The sequence below is a fragment of the Lepidochelys kempii genome, chromosome 15 (genome assembly GCF_965140265.1).
Source record: "Lepidochelys kempii isolate rLepKem1 chromosome 15, rLepKem1.hap2, whole genome shotgun sequence".
In the NCBI taxonomy this organism is placed as follows: Eukaryota; Metazoa; Chordata; order Testudines; family Cheloniidae; genus Lepidochelys; species Lepidochelys kempii.
The window spans coordinates 23,065,572-23,090,317 of NC_133270.1; the positions used below are offsets into that span (position 1 = coordinate 23,065,572).

A 24,746-nucleotide genomic window follows, 5' to 3' on the forward strand; every position below is an offset into this window, starting at 1 on the left:
TGGTGCAGCTGCAGCATTGTATTTGAACTAAAAAGGAAACCAATAGAAACTTTTTGCAGGGAACACGTGCAGGACTGGGCCCATTGTTTGCAATGTGCCATGGGAATTCTTGGATTAAAAAGTCCTCTTTAAATTTTCTCATGGAAAGAAGATACAAACAACATCTGATAGTATCACGTATTAACTTTCTATTTGAAGCACCATGGTAATTTACATTTGGCTTAAGGGGCATTAATGATATCTAGCACATTAGTTATTGAATTTTCAGATGGACTTCAATATTCAGTCTATTTTCTGGGTAAGTTACTAGAACAGTAACAGAGTTTTGCTCATTTTTAAGTATGAAAGTTACATGATCGGTCTTGTCTACATTTTTAAATGTGTGGACCTAGAGTAAACTTTGTTCTTCCCATCTAAACAACTGCATCTGGCAGTTTCACCATATTTGTCTGATAGCATAAGACACTGTATCCTGGGTAGTTTTTTGGCATGTACTAATGCCATGCTTGATCAACATACTCCCAGCCCCAGTCATATACCTGTTGCTTTCCAGTGTGAAATTGACAAGGACGGCATGAATCTGACAGCTCAAGTCACAGAGGTCAGGATCAAAAGCAGAACCCTGCAGGTGAGGAAGGCACTGAGTTAATGTAGCTGGCTGCTACACTGTACTGCAGGGGGTGCACTGGAAACCTGTTGCAATTACTGCGGTGTCTGGAAGAGTGTAACAAAAAGTATATTGCCATGGTGCTCTCTCTGTCGGCAGGCAATCAAGTGTTAGACAGCATCCCCTAGGAGAAAATTGAACCATGAAGGAGTGAATACCACTGAACTCGGGAGACAAGCACACTTGCTGTGAGAGGCGGACAGCCAGCTGAAAGGGCACAATTCCAACTGATGAATGGTGGGGGGGAAAGAAAGAGAAACTACTAGAGAAATGGTCCTGATTGTATCAGGTCAGAGTGGAAGGTGTGAGTACATGCATTATAGCTTGCAGACTGAGGTAGCTTGGTGCATTGAGTCACAGTGTTCTGAACAGGGCAGAGCTCTGTCATGCATCTGACAAGCAAGGGCCCAGCTACATTTTCTTTTATAATTGATCTGCTGTCACTGCAGCATCAAAAGACAAGGTATGGACTGGGAGTGCTCTGTGTAACTGTTAACTGTCCTTCTGTACCTGAGCCTGCGAAATGGCAAGGCTCATTAAACCCTAAGAATTAGAACTTGCTGGAAAACAGGAACAAATTTTCATTGCTAGCTTCATTTATAATTTTTTGGACTAGTTTTTTAATATATAAGGGTTCCCACCTTGACTTCAGTGGGATTAGTTGTGAATAGAGTAGTAGGACATGTTGCCTAACCTGCTGGTCAGTGCATGCATTGCCAAGCCATTTCTACGTAGTTTTTGTGACATGAACATTTATCCACCAGCTGATGTACTGAGACCATCCTGTTATTTCACAGAGGCCACCAAAGAACCTTCTGATATTAACATTCTCCCCCTGGATTAAACTCCTACTATTGTCTTAGAACTCTAATGCCTTGTGGTCCATTAATAAGCCTCCATCACTAAGCAAAGCAACACTCTTCTATATGGTAGCGTCAGATCTACTGAAGGAGGTTGAAAAACTGGTTTCTTAGTGGAGGTTGTTTAAAGGTGGGGCACAATTGTACTGCATGGGGCAGATCCTTCCCTGGGGTAAACTGCTTGAAATGGGTCTACATTAATGCTCACTAAGGAACTTTTAGTGCATGCCAGCAGGGTCCGTACGGGGCAGTTAGTACATGATTATGCTAGCGTGCTCTAGAATTTAGTAGTGGACTAATGTACCATGTAGGCAAGCCCTCACTAAACTGCATACAGCAACCAAATCTGATGTTATTTTTTGTACAAAAATAAATTATAGTACTGAATCAAATAAAAAAAACAAATACTTTCTGCGAAACCTTAAGCTATGGAAATCCTTTCTTTAAGCCTTTTTAAAACCTGTGGCATATCTTACATTGATTTTCCCACAGATAGTCATATTCAGTTTTCATTCCATTTTGCTTCCATCAGAGTCATCAAATCCTTTTAATTACATTGCTTTTTCTCAACTGCCTTTTGTTTCGTTTTGGGAGAGGCAGGTTTACTGTGGGAGAACGCTGGACAGTTGCATTATTTGGGCTAAGAACAAGCTTGACTTGATTTCAGACCACACCAGTGTCGCTTTCATAGCATAAAGTTGCAGAGTTTGGTTGCATGTGCTGTGATAAGGGATCTCTGAAAATGTAGCTATGGTTGCAAATTGCAGCTGACTGTGAACAATAAATGCAGTGGTTTGATTTTATTTTTTTTACACTGGCTTATTTTGCAGAAGTAGGGGGGCTAGTTATCTGGATTTGCTGGGGAACGTGTCATTGTGGGGGAAATGGCAGGTTAATGTCACCTGTTTGATCAGGTGATCTCCATCATTTCAAATAATCAACCTAGTGCAGAAATGCTGATGGGCTACATGTTCCAGCCTGACTGAAGTTTAAAGGCCAAATTCACTGTGAGTGCAACTGTGATGACTTCAGCTTCAAGCACTTATTCTAATCTGGCCTTACATGGTAACATAGAAAGTGATAGGCTGTGGGCAAGCCCTTTTATGGCAATAACATATAAAGTATATGACTGTATGGTATAGGGATTTCAGGGCATTATAGAATATTCATAAATTCAGTTCAAAGTCCGTGGTCTCTCAGGAGCTAGTCCCATCATTACAAGCTCCTGTTCCTGGCTGCTAAGAGAAGGGCAGGGGACAACATATATAATACTACGGTTCACTCCCCCAGAGCTAATGAGCCTTTGCAAATGGGCAGGGCTTAACCTCAGCTTCTCTATTCCTCCGTTAAGGGTGGGGCTAAGAGGGCTCTCAACATCACTGCCCCAAACAGAGACAGAAGAAACCTCTCTGCAAGGTGCAGGTGGATGGAGCATCTTATAAACCTTGCTCTGTATATATTGCCGGGGGGTTGGCATTTCAACCCTCTCTTCTGAACACATCTCTTGTGAGTCATTCAAGTGCAGGTTGGAGGAGAAGACAGCCACTGAGAGAGGAGAGTGTTCATTCTGGGAACCTTATGGTGGCGAGAAGTAACCCCCACTGACGTCAGTGGCTTCTGGCTGCAGGGACTCTCAAATCCCATCACCCACCTAATGTTGAGCCGTCATGTCACATTGCTTTTGAACAAGTAACAGAATCCTGCACAATGGCAGGATCTGGGATTGCTCGATCTATTTTAGCTGCTTCTTTTTCTTTCTTTCTCTCTGGTTTCAGAGTAACAGTCGTGTTAGTCTGTCTTCGCAAAAAGAAAAGGAGTACTTGTGGCACCTTAGAGACTAACCAATTTATTTGAGCATGAGCTCCGATGAAGTGAGCTGTAGCTCACGAAAGCTCATGCTCAAATAAATTGGTTAGTCTCTAAGGTGCCACAAGTCCTCCTTTTCTTTTTTCTTTCTCTCTCTCTCTCTCTCTCTGCATGCCCATAGATGCACTTGTGTTTAAGCTTCTCATCCAAAATATCCATTGTGGCAAAGTGAATGCAAATGCCTGATTCATCCTTTAGGAATGAAATAAGTCTTGATTTTAAAGCATTAGCTGTCATTTTTCTCTTTCAGAGAAGGGCACATTGCAATGAGGAGATGTGTTTTGATCACTCACTGTGTTACAAAGAGAGTGACTCTAAATGACATTGGACCAATGCTCAGTTCCAGCCACAGCCTGAGGGGTGGGATGGTGCTCTGGGTCATACAGGAGAAGGGGATTTTACCTCTTTCCCTTCCCTGTGCTACATAGCAGCAGAATAACTGCTCTGTGGCCAGTACTGTAGCTTCTGCCTGGAATGGCCAACATAACTGCCATTAACTTCCCTAAATCAGCCCCATCTGCATCCCCCAGGGGGCAGTGTTCTACAGCATGCACCTCCCCAAATTCTACCTCCCTCCATCCAGTGCCATGGAGCCAGCATTTCTGAGACGTGAAAGGTCATTTATTTCCATTGAAAGGAGAGCCATTAGATGGTCGTGACTTTAGTTTATTGTCCATCTGGTCCAGATTTGAACCAGTTATTTGCATGGCTTTGGTTTGTCTGCGGAATTGGCACGTATGTCCAGGTGAGGTGTCTTTAAATCCCCTCTCTGATCTATGTAAATAACATACATGCATATGTCGAGAGAGATTCACAGTTCTGCCTCCAGGATTGAACGTCCAGGTCTCATTAATTTGAATGGGAATTGGGTATGCATATCCTCTATGCAGCTCTGAAACTCTCAGCCTTAGTGTAGTGCATTGGATTAACCATGTCTCTTTCTAGTAGATAGCACCAGTGATCACAACAGCCTGCTACTTACCCTTGTGCTTTTGGTGCTATGAGTCCTGAATTCAGTCCCCACTAATGATCGTGGTATCGACATGAATACATGCTGCTAGTCTGGGCCAGATTTTCAAAAGTATTGAGGCACCTAAAGATGCAGATAACTGCTTAGTGGGACTTTGAAAATGCCTAGGTGCTTAACGTCCATTGAGCTTAGGTGTTTTAAAAATGTTACAGATCCCACTAGATACCTATCTGCATCTTTAGGTTCTTAAATAGCATTGAAAAATCTGGGCCTATGTGCTATGTACACAATGGAAGAGGGTACAAGCATCTTGCATCTGGCCATATATGAAATATTAAAGACCAATCAGCAGCTGACATGCCTGATGGTTCCATGGGCACTTGAGGAAATGGACACTGTTTTAGCTGTCTTGCTGGCCTTACTACTATTGATTTGACAGGATCTGGCATGCCTGCTTGTATCTGTCTCCTCTCTTCTCTCTCCAGACTAACTCAAGAGGAAGTCTGACTAGTGGGTGTGATAGCAGCTTTCACTTTTCTCTGTTGTGGATATCTACCAGAATGAATGGGGAACTGTGGCTAGGTGATGTTATAGAAAAAATGTGTTCTCTCTCTCTCTCCCCACACATATATTACAGCTTCACACATTATACGGATTTTGTTACAGAGTTAACATGTAAATAATATCACATGTCCCTGAACAGCAGCTGGGTCATTATGAAATAGCTTATGAATTGGAAAAGGTCAGAGAGAAAGCCAGCTGCTTTCCTCTCCCTGCCTGTGCTTTCAGTCTGGGCTGAATTATTATTATTTCACTAATTAATAATCTGCATGCATATTTAAATGATTACTCTGCAAGATATACTGCGTTACAAAACAGTGTACAAAACAACAATGGCAAATTGTTTCACTGTGCATAAGAGCTTAACTCTCGCTACAAAAAATGTTTTCTAATACTCAATTGGTATCCTTCTGTTGCTGATTAAAACCTCATTGCTTTTGTTTTTATTAGTCCCCCGTCTCTATGTTACTTTTATCACTGTGAGATCTTTAGAATTAGCCACAAGGGCTCAGCTGTTTCCTTATTAAATCCGGTTACCTCTCGAGGTGTCAGGGAAATGAAATCAAACCCCTTTGTAATAATGCTCTGCAACCCTTTAAATATTGATTACTTTGACTATTTAGACCTGCTGACAATTATTTTTATCAGAAGGGAAATGAAGCAGGCTGAGGCAAGTCATTTAACTTCTCTGCATGTCAATTTCAGCCTCTGTAAAATGGGGTTTTAGACATGATTTAGGGCATGTGCCTAGGAGGAGAGTTTTAAATTTACTTCCCTCCCAGGGGCTTTAGATTATTAGGGCTTAGGTTATGAACGTTTGAAAAGCACTTTGAGATCGCCTGATAAAAGGTGCTAGGAAAGTGCACCGTATGTTTATTAACGCCTGCCTCAGGCCTTTTCGATTGGAAAAGAAAGATGGGTGTTGCAATCCGACTGGATTCCGCTCCTTCATTCTGCACTCCAGGTCGTTCCAACCCAAGGGTTCCTGTGGGAGATTAAAAGAAAACTCAGTGACTGTGAAAGCAGAGTATGGGGGTTGGTGACTTTTGTACCTGTGTGTTCCATTGCAGGATTGCTCTTCCATTCCAGAAGCTGCCATATAGACAATTAAAAATCTCTGAGCAGCCAGCTCAGCCATGAACATAGGGACATATTTTCCTTTCAAAATTCCCTTTCTGCTCCAACAACACTTATAATCCAATTTTCACCAGCAGAGATGAATCATGTCGCTCACCAACACTTTCACAGTGGATGGAGAAGAGCAATCGCGTATTGATTTCCCTTCCTTTTTCTCTGGTCATGTCTTTTTCTGAGACAGCTATGAGTAAACTCTGCTCCTGTTTTTCTTTCATGCTGCTGGTTTTGGTATCAGGTAAGTAATGAATTTATTGAGGGGAATGTGTGTGTGCGTGTGAATGAAATAGCCATAAAGAGTTAGTGTAACAACTCTTTCTTGATCAGGGAGAGGAGTAAGCAGCAGCCTTCTTCCATTACGTGGCTCTGGAGAGAGCAGAGAACAAGGGCTGGTCACCTGCTACTCCCCATTGCAAGCAAGTAGATGAAATATAGTTATGAAGTTAGAGGAGCCCCTTGCTTTGCCCCTCCTCTTCCCAGATGCACACGGGGGAATAAGATGATCCACAAAAAAGGGTGAAGCAACATGTTTCCACCAGAGCAAGGGGAATCAGGGGGAGGAATTACAGTTCTTTGAGTCACAATTTGCTCTCTCACAGGACAGATTGCAAAATTATAATCCAGCTCTCGGGTGTGTGTGTGTGTGTGTGTGTGTGTGTGTGTGTGTGTGTTTAAATGAACACAAATAAATGGAAAAGGTTTCCGTGGAAGGACAGGTTGCTGTCATGCAGACTGGAGTGACGGTGGGTCAAAGTCATAACTCCAGTGATTTCAACTGGCTTACACCGGGGAGGTTGGTCCAGGTACTTTTATACTGTGGTCTTTCTGGAAAAAAAAAATATTCACAGGAAACTGCCCTAGAAGCTGGGATGGGAAGGATTATTAGTGTTACAGCTTGAAAACAATCTCTCAAAGATACGTAGAGTTCTTGTGTAATAGCTTTGGTTTCATTGGGTATGTATTTATTCTCTTTTGTGCATCGATAATATAAAGAAGTGTATCCCAAGTTGTCAACAAATCTTTTATTTAAAAGTAAACATGAATAGAAGTCATCACAGGAAAATAACCTCTCAATTAATGCACACTTGATGTGTCCTACATTCACTGTTTATCTGTTCAAAAATCAGCTTTGTTCCAGGCAGCCTTGTTGATTCACCAGCCTTTTTATCCCCTTTGTGCTCCCACTCTGCTTCCATCTCAGCCAAATGTACAGCCTGCTCACCCACAAGGAGGGAGAATGTCATGCAGGGTGATGTCATGTGGGAATGAGCCAGCAGGAGACACTCTGTTTGCAAGCACCACGGCTCTTTTGCAGAACCTAGAGGGTCACCTCTATTCTAGTTTTCTCAGATTCGTATACCTCTGGTGTTGCACCTGAGCTTACGCTGATGGCATGCAGGAACTTGATTCGTTATTGTACTTTGGGACTTCTCTAGCACTCATCAGATGAAGATCTCAAAGCTCTTTACAGAGATTAGTGACTTGATTTGCTCGGTGCCCACATGACCTACACAAATATTATTAAACAGAACTCAGAGTTGGTGACCAACTTTAGTACACGCAGTGAGTCAGAAGCAGAGCTGGGGATATAAGCCTGGAAACAGAACATACCCCACCTAAAGGGAATTAACAATCAGAGAAACAGCCTTGTTGGGAAGCTTGTAACCAATATTTTGTTAATTCAAGAAAAAGGCATTTTCTTACCTTATCATGATCATCCCCGTCTTCCCGTGCTTCACCCTACCTAACGCCCTTCCAGCCACCTTTCTAACTTTCTCTGGTGAATTGTTTAGTGCAGCCCATGCTGGTCTTGCATTTTGTAATGACTACAGGGAAAAAACTAGCACCTCTTATGCAATTCTCCAAAACTTTAGTGCTTAAAACAAACAAAACTGAACAACTCACGGAACACAACTGGGGCGGTTCAGTTCTTTTGCCTTAGTTGTTTGTTTGTTTGTTTGTTAATTATTTATTTTGCATTAGCGCCTAGGAGCCCCAGCCATGGACCAAGATCCTGTTGTGTCAGGTGCTGTACAAAAAGATAGTTCCTGCCCCCAAAGCACTTAGTCTATGTCCATCTCTAGTTGGAACTGAGATGGACCAACTTCTGTCCTGGAGGAACACATGGGAGGTAGACTCATCCTGTTCAACTGCAGGGTGTAGCCCCTGGGAGCTGAGGGAGGAAATGCACCCTCCTCCAAAATGAAGTCTAGTTTATGTGCCCATCCTGGTCTAAGAGAGATGAAGCTGCCAACTAGCTACAATGAAAAGTGTGATGGTTTATATGGAAAGTATTTTTAATTCAAAAATTAACACAGAAAAAAACATTCCTTTAGCAGTTTTTTTTATAAATATATCTGACACTGGTGTGGTGTTTCCTAGTGTCAGGAGTGCCTTTTAAACATGGGTGATGGAGGATGAGCTATTAGGGGAGGAAACTGACAGCAAGAACCAGCTGTGGCAGTTTAACATAGTCTTCTTGAATTGACCTCCTACAACACTAAAGCCAGTTGTGAGAAAGGTGTAACTGACTTCCAGCCAGAGGAAAGGAATCTGTAACGCATAGAGTTGTCTTTAAGGACCAAAAGCAGGAGAAATCAGCCATTGGTTGTAAAAGAAAACAGGAGTAACGTTTACTTTCCCCCATTTTTTCCTGATTACCACTCATTCATTCCCCACCCACATCCCCTAAACAACCCATAAGGGCTTTGATTTGCTTTGCATTGCATTCTGTTTGCCACACCACAATAGGTTCCACACTACAAAAGATTTATGAAGGCTGTTTCCCCAAGCACTCTGTGATTTATAAATTCAGTCAAAGAAAACTCATATTCTGCTAGGTAAAATACCCTTCTAGCTAAAAGTAACAGTTATGACCTCTTGCTGATCAGCACTTTCAGGCAGATTTTGGTGACTCTGGTGGCCTGTGACCAGGATTCATCACTGAATTTGGTCCACTGGTTGGATCATTAGCTTCCCCAGGTTGACCCAGGTACTGACAGGGAGTGCGAGGTGAATGCTGATCCATGCCCCCCTTTCCGGAAGTCATGATGGAGGCTGGCTCTCCTGCTGGTACAGAGTGGACAGACTCATCCACTGTAACCTTAAGAAAGGATAACGGTTTCCTTTCCATAGTCAACATTAATTTGCAGACCAGCCTGTAGTAAGGTAGCTGGCCCCTTAAATGAAATCAGGCCCACTCTCCTCTTCAAGTCCAGGAGCATCTGAGTTTGGTGTAATGAGGATGGCGGGGTTGCCCCAAGAGTTATAAATGAGAGAGAACCCAAAGGCAAGAGAGAGTCCAGAATTGAGAGCGCCAGAAAGTGAGCTCAGAGCTGGATTGAGAGAAGGGAGTAGTGCGAGTTTCCCTGGTTGAGTGGTGGAGCCAGATCAGGCTGGTGAAAACAGGAAGGAAGTCGGGGTGTCCTCTACAAACTTCCCCCAGCTGGAGAGCCACAAGAGGGCTGAAGGCTGAGAGCAACAAAGGGAGAGATGTCTGCTGGCTTTCTGAGCTGAAGCTGGAGGGGCAGAGCGGGCTGTAGACTGGGGAATGATGGAGGGATGAGCCTGCTGACATCTCCAGGCGAGAACTAGAACCATACCTGAGCAGGAAACAGGGCAGAGAAGCACACCCCGACTAGAAGGGCTGAGGTGAGGCATGTCGCAGCTGTACCTGTACCTGAGAGGTGAATATAGTGAGAGAAGCCTGAGCTGTACCCGCTGTGTTGATGGGCTGTTGGGACTTGAAAGATTAAATGTCGTGTTTGGACTGTGCTGGGGATTTCTGGATTATGCTTATGGGGTTTCTGTAATAACTTAGCCCAGCAAAGCTTGTGTGGAGTTACAGGGTCCTCCAGAAGAGGGAAATCGAGGCAGGGGTTCCTTGCAGGGCACCCAATTTCCATATGAGAGTTACTTAAAGTAGCATAACAATCTGCATTTCTTCATGTTGACTGTTTTTTAATTCAGAAACATTAGGATAATATTTAACCTTGTCACTTCCATGTCTGTAAACAAAGGCTGGTGGGAACATTTTCGTCGACACTTTTTTCGTCTGCTTTTCTGGAAAACTTTTGAGATTTCATTGGAAAACTGAAAAAAACCAAAACAAAACAAAAAAACAAACAGGGTTTTGGTGATTCAGGATAATTTGCCCTCCCTAATTTTTGGTAATTTTTGGTTTGAATTGTCAGTGGCCAACTCTCCTTCCCCACCCCCAAATCATTTTTCAGCAAAATGTCAAAAATTCTGTAGGGGGCAAATCCCCATTGTCTAGTCAGCTCTATCATAAACATGGTTCGCCAAGATCAGGGATGGGTAACCCCAAGGTATAACAAACAGGTTTTCATTTCATAGTAAAAAGACTCTTTGAAAGGCAGGTAATAGAATTTAATGGTCTATGATCCTTTTAGGGACTATTTAATTACCATGGCCTATTGTGGATCCAGAGGCATGTTTGATGCCATAAGCAATGGTTCAAGTATTTATTCAGTGAAAGTGCTAATATTGCAACTTGCCTTGTTCTGTTTCTGTGTTCTGGTTTTATGGGCTTTACTAGTGTCTGAGGAATTACAGTCATGTCACAGGGAAAGACAGTTTCATTCAAAACAATAGTTAATGAAAACGTTAGGGTAAGCTATAATTTTAGTTAAGTAATTCGTGGAAGTATTTTTTTGATCATGGATTTTTATAGTTACTTAAAACAAATAATTGATGTAGCTTTTCTTATAATAATATCTACACTTCCTGATAATTGTGCCTCAGCTCCGTTGTATTCCTTGATCTTTGTCTGATGCCTTTATATTTGTCTCTTTATTTCTGATAGTGTAAAAAATCAACCATTCTGCCTAACCTTTATTAAAGGAAATTAGTAAATAAATTCATGAATGTTATGGGACTGATTCAACTCCCGTTGAAATCAATGTGAATCTTGCTTTTGATTTCAGTGAGAATTGGATCAAGTCCTATTTATTTATTTTTATTTTTCTGAATATGGAAATGAGAACAGCTCTTAACATATGTCTCCTTCTTGTCTAAAGTACCATAGAGCCTTAACTCAACAAAAATACAAGAAGGAGACATATGGTAAACATTGGTCTCTTTTTCGCTGAAAAACACAAAAGGAAAACCTCATATTTTAAAGAAGGAATTATATTTTTAACATATGTCTCTTAGATGTGTGTTGGAATTAAGGCTATAGGGTAGTTTATTCAAGAAGATGAGATGTGATCGTGCTTTTTGAAGAAAGCCAAACCAAAAGCATACCTTAAAAGAGGACATATACACCATTAACATGTGTCCTTCATTCATGCATATCAGCGTTATGATTTATGGTAGTTTTTGAAGCCTTGGATGTTAACTATGTGTTGTGGAAAAAAAATAGTAACAGTTTGGAATTGATACGTTTTGTATTGGTGTAGATCCAGAAACAGAAATGTGAGGGTTGACCTCAGTTACTTATTTCCTAGCTTTTCAGCACTTGAAGAAAACTTTATTAAAATAGAACAGTGAGCCTTAATGACAATTAAACAAAGTAAAAGGGCCTTAGTGCAAATGAAAATCAGGTTTTCTGTGAGTGTTACTTAGTGACAGATCTTACAAGTATTTTTAGAGGAGCAGGCATGCAACTGCTATTGCTGGAAACTGCAATTTTAAATAATGACAACTGGGAACTGCTGTTCTATTTACGGTAAATGTAACCTGATCTTGGGGGAAAATGTCACCACCAACCCAGCAATAGCTTATCTGTCCAGGATGGTTAGGAACACATCAGGGGTATTAAAATAATCATTTTTTATTTCTCCGTTAGAAAGCTAGAAATAGTGATGTCTGCTTTTGAGCATCCTAGTCCAGCTAATTGCTTTCAGGAAAGTGTAATCAAGAGCCATTATCAGCATGTATCAAACTGATACATTCCTAAATCATTGCTCAAGTTTAGAGTAGATTAGATTTCTGATGATAGTAAACTCACACTTTGCCGGTTTTGCAGCTGCCCACACAGTCTGGTCTTATCAAAGAATTTCTTGTTTGTTTTTACAATGGAGAAAACACTGGGCAATATTTCATAGGGCATCTGAATGCTGATAAATGCAACCATTTCATGTACAGTGGGATCCCTCCGAAGACTTTGATTCCATTATATATTCAGAATCAAGAGACACCAGACCAAATCCATCTCTGGTAGAATTTCACTGGTCTCTAAGAATTATACCAGGGCTGAATCTGATGCACAATTCTCAAAATGTCATTGGATGGTCTGTATTTATGCTTTGGAGGGCTGACACATGGCAATCTATAGGTAAACTACAGGCATTAAGATCAGAGCTTTGACAATCGCTACAAAATAGCTGGTATGTTGTAATAGCTCAGTGCCAGTGACTACAATCAAGTGATGCTGTCACAAGATGTGATGAAATAATGGTAAATCGTATCTGTCAAAGAGCAAGGGTGTTTTTATTGTTCAGGCACAAGGCTGCGTGTGAGGAGCTCTTGATTCTTTTACTGACTCTGCCACATGTTATGGTGCCCATAACACAACAAAAGACACAAAAGGTGTCCAACAAAAGAGATGTCAACGTACGTGGGCAGTTAATAAATAATGTGCCTGTAATGGTGATCGGAAATATGCAGCAGTGCATGCAGGCTTTTTAAAACCAATCCAAGTTGGTTGCTTGGGCACTTCAAATGGCTTCCTTTGTGAAGCTCTTTGCAGCGGCTCTTGGCTTCACAGACTCCTTGTGTGAGCTTGGAAGAAGGATGGCCCAGTGGTTAGGGAACTAGCTTAGGTCTTAGAAGACCTGGGTCCAAGCTCCTGCTGCTCCACAGACTTCCTGTGCAACCTTAGGAAAGTCACTTAGCTTTTCTGTGCTTGTCTGTAAAATGGGGATAAACAGCACTTCCTTACCTCTCTGAGGTGTTGTGAGGTTAAGGACTCTGAGGCGCTCAGTGTCACAGTTCAGGGCAACTGCACCTGTGTTCCATGGTATGGTCCAGCTAGGGTACCTGCTGTCAGGCTTCCAGCTCCCCAGCCATTGCCTCTCTGGGGCAGAGGCCTACATCTCTCTATCTCTCTCCTGACTGGGGTATTTCGAGGCTGCACAGCTCCCTACCTACACTGTGAATTGCCCAATAAAGTCTCACTGCCTAAGCAGGCCTGCTTGACTCTTTTCTCCTCAGAGAATAAACACTGTAATTGCCATACTTACAAGTTACCACACAGATCTTTCTAAGCAAGCACATTAAATGTTGAGGTAAAAATGTTACAGAGAAAACATATTAAAAACAATTTAAAAAACCCTACGCACATGCTGATGAGCTTACCAGAGACCACCCCCTGACTCCAACAAAGGTCTGGCCAGTGAATTGTCCTTTGCAACTTACTCAGGGTTTTCCTGTGGCTACAAGTTCATGAATCCTTTTGCTCAGAACAACACCCTCAGGAATCTGAGGGTCACTTGGGTCTGTGAAGAGACCATGAATAGGGAATCAGCCAGAATCCCACCCAACTAACAGTTCATTCATCTCTTAGCCCATTGTTTAAGAGAGTCCTTTGGAGCTCACAACACTTCTCAAGGTTTACATTAGTCATGTCTCCTAGAGAAGTGACATACAATAACACACAACCATTTCCATTTTTACTACAGTGAGTTCCTAAGATGCTTGCACTTAATTCAATAAGGTTTGTCCAGGATATTGCAGGAAATTGTTATATTTGTCATACTTGGATATACCAGTAAAGGGGCCCATATAAGTATCTAAGATATATAGCCTGGATAAAACAGCCATGCCTCTTTATACCTTAGTTTCCAGGTGTAAAATGAAGATAATAATTCCCTATCTGATGGGCTATGGTGAGGCTTCATTAATTTATGTCCATAAAGTGCTTTAAGATCCTTGAGTGGAAAATGATTGCCTGAATGAGGGCACAGTAGTATGATTATTTCTTATATATTTTATCACCACTTTTAAGATATCTCACTGTAAGGATGATTTTTTTTTTTTGAGACCGCACAGCGGTAGATGTAGGGTGACCAGATATTTGGGACTTTGTCTTATATAGGTGTATATTATCCTGCATCCCCTGTCCCAAATTTTCATGCTGTCTATCTGGTCAGCCTAGGCAATGGGACATTGAATATAACATATATATATTGACATATATATATAAAATATTACATATATATATACATAAAATAAAATGCAGGCCTGAAGCCCTATATATAAAATATGGCTTGTGAAAATATTTGTTATCTGGTTCTGTATCTGCTTCTCCCTGGGACAGAAATTTAACCTTCATGTTGCAACGTAACACAGTGTCAATGTTCAAATTAAAGCATGCTGCTGAGTACAAATAAAAACATTTCATCGGTAGTGACAGGGCCTCTACTACCTACAAACGAGTTGGTAATTTCAGCCCAATGGGAATTACAAGTGCGCAGCAGTTCTAGGGTTTGACTCTGTTTGCCAACCTCTCGAGATTGCACCAACTGTAAATCTGTCCCACTGTTCCTTATCCAGTCTTTCTTATGTTTTGCAGCGTCAAAAGCATAGAAACCATTCCTATCATGACTGCTGTCAGACACCCTAACAGTAGGTTTTCAAAAAAAGAAAAGGAGTACTTGTGGCACCTTAGAGACTAACCAATTTATTAGAGCATAAGCTTTCGTGAGCTACAGCTCACTTCCTCAGATGCATATCGTGGAAACTGCAGCAGGCTTTATATATACACAGAGAATATGAACCAATACCTCCTCCCACCCCACTGTCCTGCTGGTAATAGCTTATCTAAAGTGATCATCAGGTGGGCCATTTCCAGCACAAATCCAGGTTTTCTCACCCTCCACCCCCCCACACAAATTCACTCTCCTGCTGGTGATAGCCCATCCAAAGTGACAACTCTTTACACAATGTGCATGACAATCAAGTTGGGCTATTTCCTGCACAAATCCAGGTTTTCTCACATCCCCCCCACCCCCATACACACACAAACTCACTCTCCTGCTGGTAATAGCTCATCCAAACTGACCACTCTTCAAGCCACTGACATAAAAGCCTTCAATCAATGAGGTTGCAGTGTGGTATGAAATGTTTCCAGGTACCACCAGAAGCAAGAGGCTGAGCACTAATGAGCTATAGAGCAGCATTTGTAAGAAGCACAGACACTAATGAGCTGTTCATGTTGGTTTTCTTTTTTGCTCATCCCAAGAGGTGAGATGTCACATTATAACTTATTAGGATGTTCCTCTTCCAGAATATTAAGTTAGCTGTTCCTCAGCTCATTGGGCAGCAGTTGTTTGATCAAAAATATTATCTCAACCACTGACAGCTGAATATTTTCAGGAAACAGAATTGCTCCTATTTTTTTGATAAGTTGAAGACAAAGGTGTCAAAGAGAACTCCATACTAAAGCTATACAAAAGGAGTGACAAATGGTATAAGTGAAGTTAATAAGTTTAACAGATACTATAACCCAACTTAAATTTTAAAATGTAATGTGTCATTATAATTTTAGTGCAATGCCACTAATATATAATAGCCAAACATGCTGAAAATGTATGCAAACTGAATATTTTCTGTTATATTCAGTGTCCCAGCTAGACTTCCTAGAAAATTTCATCAATAACTTGCAATGAGCACCAATCTGTGTAGCTTGAATATGGATATTTATTTAGATTAAACACATTCCTTAAACTATATATATGTTTTTAGAAGCTTGGTGTGATTGGACATCCCAAAGCTAGAGGATATAGCAGGGGTGGCCAAACCACGGCTCACGAGCCACCTGTAGCTCTTTTACACTTAAAGTGTGGCTTGCAGAGCCTCCCGTGCCCCCACCCCCCTGTCCCAGCCAATCTCCACCTGCCAGACTGGGAATGGGGAAAGCTCAGGGCTTCTGCCCTGTGGCAGGGTGGTGGGGTTAGAGGCTTCTGCCCTGCAGGGAGCGGGGGCTCAGGACTTCAGCAGGCACACCCTGCCATGGGGCAGAATCCCTGTGTCCTGGCAGGCACACCCTGCAGGGCTGAAGCCCTGAGCCCCACCAGGCATGCCTGGCTCTCGAACTTCTGAGGATTATTGTATATGGCTTGGAGGATCAGGAAGTTTGGTCAACCCTGGGATATAGAGTCAAGAGCAAACGTATGTTGGAGGAGTTTAAGTAGGGCATTGAACAGTAATATATGCCAGTTCAGAAATGAAGACTAGATACACTGGATAAATTATTTCCTGTGCATTGTCCTCTCTCTAGTTAAAATATTGATTTGCGTGGTTTTGGTTGATGCTACTGATTTCTATGGTTTATTTTTCATGCCATAACATACCACTGTAATTGGCTGTATTGAATACTGGGCCTGGTAGAAGGGAGATTATTTCATTTGTTTAGTTACAACATGGGCTTTGCTATGTAATACACTTGATCATACTACGTAAAAAACTTGCCAAGCCAAACCTTTTGTTGATGAAAAATATGGGTTCAAGTTGACCAAAATAATTCATGAAACTAGGTTGATTTTGACAAATTGTTTCAATAAAAAAAAAAGACATTTCAGAAATGACAAAATGAGTCATTTCAGCATTTTTGAAACAGCATTTTGACTTTTCATATCGGAAAGCTATTTTTCATTTTGGAATTTCTCTCCATTTTATATAAAAACATTTTAAAACATTTTAACCCTCTCCCCCTTAAAATCACAACAAAATGTTCCATTTTGGGGTTGACCAAAGTGTTTTAATGGATACAAAACAAAACTTCTTTCAACATTTTGGTTTGTCGAAAATTTCAAAATACTATTTTTGGTCGACTCTAAATTAAAAAGAAATGGGACTGGCTTCCGAACCAAATATTCTGTTGTTAGGTCACCCCTCCTCTTGACATCTACCTGTCCACCTGTTGTCTATCTTTCCATCTGTCTGCTACATTTAGTGGTTTCCATGATCAAGTTAATCTTTACTAACCGTTACCATACTATCTGAGATGTCAATTATTTTTTGTACTGTATTTAAGGAAATACTGCTTTACTGAATATTGGATCATAGAATCATAGGACTGGAAGGGACCTTGAGAGGTCATCTAGTCCAGTCCCCTACCACAGGGTGGTAACTGATAGAGTGCATTAGCTCAGAATGGTAAAATTTTACAGTCGTTTTACTTTCTCGTTTAAAGAAAGACAGCGGAGTCTAGTGGATAGGGCATCTGACTGGCAATCGTACTTGTATTACCAGCCCCGCCAGTGACTTGCTGTGTGATCCAGAGCAAGTCATTTCACCTTGCACTGTAATCCCATCCTCTGTCTGTTTAGTTCGGAAGCTCTTCGAGGCAGGGAGTGCCCCTCGTTAAGTATTTGATTATTACCTAGCACAGCGGGGCCCTAGTTTTGGTAGACAATCATAATGGTCCTTCTGACCTTCTGTGATTCTAAAGTCTATGTCAAGGCAATATTGTTATATAAATAATTTTATCCAGCTGCAAATGAGGTCACAAGGTGCAGAGCCTGAAGTCTTTTTAATGGCAATCCCTCAGTATAAGCATTTACATTTTTTCATTTTCCAAATATACCAATCACATTTTTCATTGGGTGCATGTGGAAGAATATTTAAAATCAATGCAAAATAAATTGGCTAATGGCATAAATATTCCTGGTCCCAACCCCAAAATTAGGATGCAAATTGGAACTAAATCACACCGTAATATTCTATGTAATAACTCAAGAGTCTGAGTTGTAAATGTTGGAATGTGGACTATTGAGAATGAATGGTGCCGTGACCTTTCTAGCTTAATCTTGAGTGCTAGAGCAAAGATTATATTTACCGCCATCGAAAATTAAATTGAAACCTTGGAATCACTCAGATTAACAAATCATATCTCATACTGATAAAGAGTGAGAAATTCAGTGCAATAGGGGAATGCTTGGCCTCTACCCATCACTAGGGCCCTACCAAATTCACGATCCATTTTGGTCATTTATAGGATTTTAAAAATCACAGATTTCATGATTTCAGTTATTTAAATCTGAAATTTCACGGTGTTGTAATTGTAGGGTACTGACCCAAAAGGGAGTTCGGGGGAGGGGTGACAAGGTTATTTTAGGGGGGAGGTTGCGTTACTGCTACCCTTACTTCTGCACTGCTGCTGGATGCGGCGCTGCCTTCAGAACTGGGCAGATGAAGATCAGCCGATGCTGGCCGGGAGCCCAGCTCTGAAGGCAGGGCCGCCACCAGCAGGAGCACAGAAGTAAGGATGGCGTTGCCAACCTTACTTCTGCACTGCTGCTGGATGCGGCCCTGCCTTCAGAGCTGGGTGCCTGGCCAACAGCTGCCGCTCTCCAACCGCCCAGCTCTGAAGGCAGCACAGAAGTGAGGGTGGCAATGCCACAATCCCCCTAAAATAACCTTGTGACCCCCCCCAGCAACTCCCTTGTGGGTCAGGACCCCCAATTTGATAAACACTGGTCTCCTCTGTGAAATCTGTATAGTATAGGGTAAAAGCACACAAAAGACCAGATTTCACAGGGGGAGGCCAGATTTCCATCATGCATGTTTCATGGCCATGAGTTTGGTAGGGCCTTACCCATCACCACGCTGTAGCTGTCTTGAGGACTTCAGTTCCCAGGGCTAGTCAAGCTGGCACGTTTTACACAAGGGCACTAAATTAGCCATTGCTGCAGAAGGGGAATGAGAAATATCACTGTAAATGAGGCTTATCCATGTAATTTTCTTTGAACCTCCTCTTAGAGGGGGAAAAGACAGATGTGTGGTTGTAGTAAGATGAGCAAAACTTGGATGTCTAGGGCATGTTGTTGAGCTGTTGTATGCTGGTCTATTCCATATACCTCCTCAGCTGCTTATATAGACCTCCTGGTGAATAAGTATGTTACCCAATGGAGCAGCCACTAATTCATCCATCCAGCCATCTGTGTACCTTAGGGTTTTATACTGCAGCCCATCACTGCAGTATGTGAGCATCTTCCACGTGAAATTGGTAGCAGTCACAATGTCCTTATTGGACTCATAATCTCTTCCACACACCAGGGCCCAGTGCTTGGGTATTTGCACTACTTCTTAGTGATTCAGAGAAAGGAAAAGTGGCCTTAAAGCTCAGGAATAGGAATCTGGAGCAAGATCTGAGCTGAGATTCATTGCCCAGGAAGTATGGCAGAGCTAAAGTGGCTCTGGGGGGGACTTTATGGTGGCTCCCAACATCAGGGCTTGTGGCTGTTTTCCTCAGTTTCTATTGTGAGGGAATCCTCCTCTAGCTGGAACTGGGATTTTAGGGTCTCTTTAGACCACTCCAGCCCTTCAGCCCAGCATACAGAAGCCACAGAAGGGGTGAGAATCTTGCCAATGGCTTCTATACCCACCTGTGCCAAAGGTGTTCCATGTGACCTGGTGCAAGTCACCTAACTGCCTTGTGGCTCAGTTTCCCCACTTATGAAAGAAGGGCTACAGTGGGGATTAATCAAGAAACTATCAAGTGTCTTGAGATTCTTGAATGAGGGGCATTATATTTTAATTGTTCTTTTACTTTATTATTGCATTTGACCATCTGATTGTCCAGCGATGTCATTAGTGAAATGAAAATGAATGAAAATTGTTCTCCTTCAGCTAGAAAAATAAACGCCTTTGTGACTTTTCTTATGTGGTTAAAAATCATAGACTGCCTGCATGCTTTGACAACTTTGCCGAAATGTGATGGGAGAGAAGAAACGTGGTTCAAACTTAGAAGCAGGGTGTTTAATTGTTAATGATGAGACATTTAAATCCATTAGCCTTCTTTTCCCTCCAGTTACATATTTGAAACCTTCCTGCCTGCTGGAAGCTATCATCACTTCTTGCCTCTGAGTTGTTCAGAAGCTGGCACTGGTCTCATGCCAAGTATTGAGCTGTATTCTGAGTCACAATTAATATCCTCTGTGTGGCTGTTACATCTCGTTTGGCTGGAATCTTGATCTGAATACTGAAATTTGAGGGTCTCCAAGTTCTCATGCAGGGAAAGGAAGGGATGGTAAGATCTAATGGATTTTTGCCTTCAATAATAAAGCTGTGCAAAACTCTGTGGTCTTGGTCCCCGTAGATTCTTACCCCAGGAGTTCTGACTTAAAGTGAATTCAAAGCAGGCCTCTGCCAAATCTGCCAGCCTTCACAATGTTTCCTATATAAACTGGGTAAAACGGCTATCGTTCATACAGAACTGTAAATGACTCAAGATTCTCCTGAAAGTTCCATGAACTTTGATGGGCTTAGCCCAGAGTAAACGACAGAAGTTTTGCTCAGCACTTTAATGACTGGTGCTCAGTCACTCCATTGATATCCCAATTAAGGGAGTAAAATGGTATGGCAGTCTTGCTTCACAGCAGAGGAGAGTTTTAAGGAGAGATGTGAGGGTGGATAATGAGTTATCCTTTAGTCTGGAGAGTGGCTTTTGGGTTAATCACATCCACAGAGATCACAAAAGCCACTGAAGCAGTCTTTTGGCAATCCAGCTGCTCCACTTACATCAGGCCAAGAAGTGCCCACAGCCCCAATCTGCTGCTCTTGTGCCGTAAGTCTTTCCTTTTAGTACAAATTCAAAGAGAACACTCACCATGTGTTCCTCACAGACATTAGATAGATAGATAGATTGATTAGATATAGTGATGGGTGAACTAAAAAGCCAGCAAAAAAAATTGAATTGGGGTTTTGTTTCTATAAGCCAACCAAAGATACTAGTCCATAGATTTTCTGAGATACATGAAACTTTGGAGTCTACATAACGGGGCTGGAAATTTCACATCAACACATAGACCTCTTCTTGAGATTTTTGGCACTTTCTGATTCTGGTTAGGCTGGAAATGGCATGAGAGAGTTTTTAAGGCCTTTCGCTTCTTATTGGAATCTGTAAGTGCAGTGAAGTGCAAAAAAAAATTTTTTTTAAAGGGGGAAAAAAGAAAAGCAACCACAAAAAAATAGTTAAACCCAACTTTTCAAGCTGCCAAAACAACAGTGTGGTTCTAATTTTGAGTGTAGATTTGTAAAAGCTCCATTTCATCCAAACCAACTTAAACTTCTTTAATTACGTCCGTTAAGGGCCTCAGCCAATTTCCATAAAATTAAATAGGGCCTGATCCAAATCTCATGAAAGCCTTGGAATATTCACATTGATTTTAATTGCAAGTGGATAAGACTCTAAAAATGGAATACGTGTAAGAGACATGCAATGTGTAGTTCTATAGATTCCATACTGCCTACATTTCTCAAATTTGTTCTTCTTTAGAGTGGATTGCAAAACGTTGAAGGTCAGTCTAATTGCACTCCTATTTTATAAATTGCTTTCTTGGCCAGACAATACTACTCACAGTAGATTAAACCTGAGACTCTCTATCTCTGCCTTTGTTTTATATAAAAGATTGATAAGTGATTACTCTCTGTAGAATGCCTTATAAATGTGCTGTTAAATAACTGATATCTATCTATCAAGATAGATTTTTCATATGGAATCCTTTTCCATAGAGAATAAATGGATCTATTTCCACTCCCTAATACAAATACATATGGGCCAGATTCTCAGGTAGAGTAAATGGACATAGCTCCACTGAGGTTAATTTACACCAGCTAGAGATCTGGCCCCTAATAATTTTTCTCTTGCTGTAATTTTCTCTAATGCAAACCTTCATCTCTTCTCACTGAACTCAGATTCTGAACTCATATAATTCTTGCATCTGGTTATTTACTTTCTGCTTTGTATTCTTTTGGCAGAGTTTATTCACATGCTACATTTTTCTCTCTTGTTCAACAATATGTGTGCTGCATCCTTAATCTCTAATTTATAGTCCATGTTTGTTTTCTGTAATACTCTTTTGCTGAAAATCAATAAAAAGGCAATTTAGAAAAAAAGTAGTTCTCTCTGTAGTCTAGTTAAAGGAACTGCCAATAATTAACAACAGAGTGTGATCCTGCATTCCCTGTGCATTCAAAACTCCCATTGACTTCAGTTGGAGTCTGGGGTTTGCAAAGACTCCAGAAACTTGGCTCAGACTTTTTGAGAATACCTGGGCCTGGTCGTGAGGTTACATCTCACGTTGTACAAATCCATTCAGCTAAAATTCAAATCCCAGCCCAAAACGCCCCAAATTTGAACCTAGCCATCTTTGAGGTTCCAAAAAGGTTGTGTTTCCCCACTCTAGCTAAAGGTCTTGTGGGGTGGGGGAAGCAGTTTAAAATGCCTCTATTTTTGGGTGCTCAACATAAGGTCTCTATTTAAGTTCCAGTAAGCGCTGACCACATGCCCCCTGAAAATCAACCCGCTTTAAGGTGGGCATTCAACATCTCGAATCTCGTTAGCAAAAGTGTGGCTCATTAAAGGCTTTACCCAGCTGGCAGATGGGCAAAGGGTGGGTGTTCCGCATTTGGAAAGGTGCCATATTTAGGCACCTAACTCCCATTGACTTAAATGGCAGTTAGGATCCCAAATATCTTTGTGAATCTGGCCCCAAAAACCTACGGTACTGAAAATCACAACATTAAAAAATTTAGGTCCCGATGTATGTAGGCCTGAGGCACATAGTGGTTTGGGGGAACTTATTTGAAACTAACACACCATCACTGACTGATTAACTTGAAATGTGCTCACTCCAGTTAGTTCCATTTTCTTCTGGGTTACATTGTATATAGCAGGCAGAGCTGGAAGTAATTTATTAGAAAATTATATATACAAAAGCTTGCAACCAACACCTTGTCTTTGTCAATATGTAAATGGTATTGCCTGATGAACAAAACCTTACCTACAGTTCTATCTATTCCACGCTCTAATCAGTGCGTGTATAAATGCAGTTTAATAATTTATTACCTTTTAACTTTAGTTGAGCTTTATTATGCTTTTCATCTTTGCTGTAAATATGTAAAATGCTGTTAATCAACCTTTGTTGGTGAATATTTGATTAATAGCTAGCAGATGTAACTTGCCTCCGTGTATACGGTGTTAAATGTAATGTACCAACACATAATTCATTATTTTAATAACATGTTGGGATAATAAATCAAAGGAACTCTTGAGAATGCAACAGCCAGAAATACCCAGGGAAAAACCAGGCTTTGCTTTTTCCTTTTTTTGACTTTTTTAATGAAGAGTATGGACCCAATTTTCAGAAATGCTGAGTACCCACTGTTCCTCTTCTTATTAATTATGTTTGTTACAGGAGTGCCTATGGGTCAGCTGAGAATGGAGCTCCATTGTGGTAGATGCTGTAGAAACACAGAATAAGACAAGCCCTGCTCTGGAGAGCTTATAGTGTAAATAGATAAGACTCACAAAGGGTAGGAGAAAAGGATTGAAAACACAAGTAGAGGGGAAAATGCAGGGGTTGCAAACATCAGGTTAGTTCTATGATTTGTTTAGGTTTTTATTTTACTGCAGCTGGTGTGTCCCTACCTGTGCGTGGGTGCTGCCAGAGGTTTGCTTCAGTGGGGTCACGTTAGGAGAACAAGAGCTATGTGGGGAGACAAATGAAGGGAAGGGTTAGGAGGGATGCAGCAAACAGCCCGTCAGCACAGGGGAGCGGATGTTCAGGGGGAAAACTGCAGGAAGCAGCCTGGTGACAGTCCCTGTGTGCAGTGCTTTCTGCAGACGCTTGCTGGGTTCAGTCTCTGGCTGGCTCGTTCCTGCAGTTTCTTTACCGATACACATATGGCTGAGAGAGGGGGACGCTGTACGGTTCCTAGTGATGTCCGTTGGAGTTGTAGGGATTCCACGTGTTGGACGCCCCGTCCAGGATGTCACCTGATGTGCTGAGGTCTCGCTGAGCTCACCAGCTACAGTAGCCTGGACTCCCTCTCCCCGTTTTGCTGAATCAGGCTCTCCGGCCTCTGGCAGCATGCGCACAAGTAGGGACGCCCCAGCGGTAGAATCACACAGAGTCTGCAAACAGCTCCGTATGGGAAGACTCAGCTAGGACATTGCCCAGCACACCTCCTTTAGGGTGTAAACCCAAAATTATATTGTCTTGCACTGAAGAAAAATCTATAGAACGTAAGCTCATAAATTTGTCCCCTCCCTCAATGTGGAGAAAGATATGTATAACTTCTTGCCGCCCTCCCCATTATAAATTGCACAAACTGGGTTTTGTAATAAACAAAACCAAGTTTATTAACTACCAAAGACAGATTTTAAGTGATTATAAGGGATAGCAAACAGAACAAAGCAGATTACCAAGCAAATACAACAAAACACACATACTAAGCTTAAGATCTTGAAGAGATTGGTTTCAAGAAGTAATTTCTCACCCTAAATATTGCTTTTGGGCAGGTTGCAGAAGTTCTTGAAAGTTAGCTACCCTGCTTGCAGCTTAAATCTTCAGACACCATATTCACAGACCAGATCCTTTTTCCAGCCTGAGCTCAACTCTTGTCCCCCTGTGTCTTTGTTTCTCAGATCTTTCCAGCTATCATCCTGGGTGGGGATTCAGTGAAGAGTGAACCAAGATCAATTTACTCCCCAGCCTTAAATAGAATTTACATAAGGCAGGAACCTTTTGTTTCCTAGTCTTGACCATCCCCTCCTTTTAGTGGAAAATCACTAGAAATCTAAGATGGTGATTAGTACCAGGTGACATGACCACATGAACTTGTAGTGTCAAAGCAATGTCCCAGGACGCTTCTCAGGAAGGAGAGAGATTAGTGTCTTCAAAGTCTTACTGTTTTTTCCTTATGACCCATCAAGGCA

The 24,746-nt window shown here is 41.6% G+C and overlaps 1 long non-coding RNA gene across 2 annotated transcripts in view; it reads left to right on the forward strand.

Moving 5' to 3' along the window:
• Nucleotides 1–6,017: 6,017 nt before the first annotated feature.
• The window catches only part of LOC140898585 (uncharacterized), a 276,884-nt gene continuing 258,155 nt past the window's right edge, over nt 6,018–24,746 (forward strand). For both annotated transcript variants that reach the window (XR_012155031.1, XR_012155032.1), the window contains exon 1: nt 6,018–6,296. This is a non-coding gene — a long non-coding RNA (uncharacterized lncRNA). The remainder of the gene's footprint in view (nt 6,297–24,746) is intronic.